The sequence below is a fragment of the Olea europaea genome, unplaced genomic scaffold, assembly GCF_002742605.1.
Source record: "Olea europaea var. sylvestris unplaced genomic scaffold, O_europaea_v1 scaffold2856, whole genome shotgun sequence".
Lineage (NCBI taxonomy): Eukaryota > Viridiplantae > Streptophyta > Magnoliopsida > Lamiales > Oleaceae > Olea > Olea europaea.
Window position 1 is genome coordinate 65,817 of NW_019247082.1, and position 3,558 is coordinate 69,374.

Consider the following 3,558-nt stretch of genomic DNA (forward strand, 5'->3'; position numbering starts at 1 on the left):
TTTTTTTTTTTTTTTTTCCCTCAATTCTATCAAATCTAGTTGATAATAAAGTGAATGGAACTCACTAATTATAGGGCCAATATCCGATTTTCTTAGCATCCTCTGCAGCAAAGCAGCAACAAGAGACATCTTCTCCAACAGCAAGGACGACGATTTTCAGGTGTTTCGGAACTGGAGTGCCTGGAATTGGACGATGGCGAACAGGCTGCGCAACATCGGAAATCATATGCACTTTATTTTTCTCTACTGTTGCTTGAGCTGCATGAACCACATGCACTACCGAATTAGTTTCCATTAATGTAAAAATTTTGAGATGCTAGAAAGGATAACTTACTGATGTCATTGGAGACGGTAGCAGTCACCATCACCATGGAAGCAGCGTCGTATATTATGAACAAAGATAGAGAAGGTAGAGAATTGCCTTCTTGGGAACCATTATGATGTCGGAAAGAAATATTTTACGTTGTTTTGCTGTATTGTAGACACTGATTTAAGTATAAACGAGTCGAAGATTAGGTCTCATTTTATAGGAGAGGATGAAGGAAAAGAAATGGAAGTTTCCCTGTTTGATCCATCCCACCGTAGAAAAGAAACCAATCAAATAGAAGGTAGTTTCCTAGTAACCTCGTGGAATTAAAATGTAGCAACAGTGAATGTTGTGATATGGTCTCATTTCTCGGATTCTTCCTCAATAATTTGTCATCACAAAATTATCATCCAAGTAAAGTTCTAAGAGATAGAGAGCTAGAATTTGGATAACGTTTCTAATAACTCATTATTTCTGTTGACCTCGTTTCTGATTGGGGGCCACGCGGACAATAGATTCCAGATCCACCCATGTATACGTAAGTTTGTTCCAACACGCTAAGACACGCAAGCGGTCTAGGGAGATCCGAGTAAAGGCGTGGGAGCGGATCAAAGGCGCGGATGACAACGTTCGGAATCCGACAAGACTTTAGCAGAACAATTGTGCAATAATTACTGATCGTAGTTGGTGAATACTTATGTAAACTCGATTGTGTAACAAGAGAATAAGCAGAGCAAGTTCTTTAGTACTTGTTTATGTATTCAATTTTGTATTCAAAATTACATTAGATTTACAATGGTAACATGGGGGAACATTTATAGGAGTACAAGGTAAATTGTGGCTCTCGGATGGGAGTACACGTGGCCTTATCTTCCTAATCCATACATCTAATCCTAGGCATCACTTTGACTTTGCTAGCCCACTTTACATTTATTAAGTTGCAGAACCATCACTTTGTTAGACAAGACTTGACACTTCGTTAGCAGAGGAAATCCCATCTGTGCAAACGTTTCTCCAATGCTATCGGGACTTATGTTTGGATTGGTTTTGTGTCTTGCATTTGTTTCAAAGACTGAAATCGATGGTATTTCTCAAGACAAAGAGTCGAATTCAATTTGTTACACGTCAATATGTCAAGGCAAAGGTTATAATGATTTTCTCTAACTGGGGGTTAAGTATTGTCAGCTCTATAATGTAAATATTAGATCAAGGAGACATGTTTCTGGTTATGAATTTTCCAAATGAAAAATGTACGTCAAATTAATCCTTTTGTCTTTCCTAAACTGTCAACATAATCATTAAACAGTCTTGTTCCAAGAGGAATTTAAAAAGGCTGATTTTGATGTCTGATTAGTGAGAGAGAGCTTCGATCTTATGGGCATATGATCCTGAAATCAAGGAAGAAAAATATCACGGAGTTACACGTACTGGTAGAGATAGCTTGTGCATCATCACCTCACCATCTGGCTGCCGTAAGCCAACCATATTGTGTTCTATTTGAGCATTCTCTTGAAGAAGACATCATATCTAATGTCTCTGCCTGTGCAAAAGGTAACTTTGTACGAAGAGATAAACTTGATTATATTTCGTGTTTCTTCTTGTGCTTTAGCTCCAGATTAACAAAGTGTTAACAGTAAGCGACCATAGACCCTTGAATAGAGCTTCAGAATTGGTATGCTCTAGGACATTCAGCTACTACTTTTAACATCAAAAGAATTTTATGTGTTCAAATTGATGATTTCCACATCAAGGTGACATTCTACTGCTCAGTTGTATTCCTTCCTTGTTGTTGGGAAAACACCTCCCAAAGATAGCCCAAAGATCAAACAAAGTTGACAATGTAAAATTTCCAAAACACTTGAAGAACAAGAAAATGAGGAAGAAATGATTTCAATGGAATATATGAAGATCAATGTGTTTGGATTACTTGAACAAGTCTCAAGTTAATCCCCAAGAAAGAAAATAACTTTGAATTTATACCCAAGATGAACAACCTTTCAATCTTGTAAAATTCTCTCCAAGTTTTCTCTCTTTTCCTCTCTTAGAACCGGGCTCTAGGTCTTGAAAATTAATGAAAGAGGGAAAAATGGCAATATATATATATACATGCCGGGGCGCCTAGGCGCCAACATTCTGCCTTGGCTCCACAGTCGGGGCGCCTAGGCGCCTGCACATGGCGCCTAGGCGCTGCCTTCACTACCTTCACCACCTTCACCCTTCTCCCTTCTTCTCACAATTCTCCACCTCGTACATCATTTTATAAACCTCAAATTTTGGACGAACACAAGAAGAAGAAACAAGCACCAAAACTCGGCTGCACCATTCAAACCATGATTGCCTACGTACCCAAAAAACTCGAGATCAAGCCTCCGTAGTTTACCTGCACCTTCATATACTCTCCACCTCATTTCAACCTCGCCCCGAAGGGCCATGCCCTCTTGGGCATATCAACACGGACTAATGTGAAGTAAGTCCAAGCAATGTTGAAACTTACTACCCGTCACCACTTTGATTAACATGTCAGCTGGGTTCTCATTTGTGTGTACCTTCGAGAGTGAAATATCACATTCCTCTATAACATCACGCACAAAATGATACATGACGTCAATATGCTTGGTTCGAGCATGATGAACCTGATTCTTAACCAAGTGAATTGCACTTTGGCTATCACACCACAAGTCCACACAATCCTGCTCAATCCCCAAATCATCTAGAAGACCCCACAACCACAATGCTTCCTTCACTCCCTCTGCCATGGCCATATACTCGGCCTCTGTAGTAGAAAGAGCAACTGTAGCATGTAACATCGATTGCCAACTAACTGGGGCACCATGTATGCAAAACACATATCCAGTAGTAGATCGTCATCTATCTAGATCACCTGCATAATCCGAGTCCACAAACCCACTTATATGACATGCATCTTCACCAAAACATAGACCCGTATCCGCAGTACCTTTTAAGTACCTCAGGATCCACTTCACAGCTTCCCAGTGTGCCTTCCCCGGATTCACCATGAATCTATTGACCACACTCACCGCCTGTGAAATATCTGGGCGTGTACACACCATGGCATACATCAAACTACCAACTGCACTAGCATAAGGCACACGATCCATGCGTACCTTTTCTTCCGCTGTAGTAGGAGATTGTTTATCAGAGAGCCTAAAATGTGGAGCCAATGAAGTCACCACCGACTTTGCACCTTGCAACCCGAACCTAGCAATAACCCGCTCAATGTAGCCTTTCTG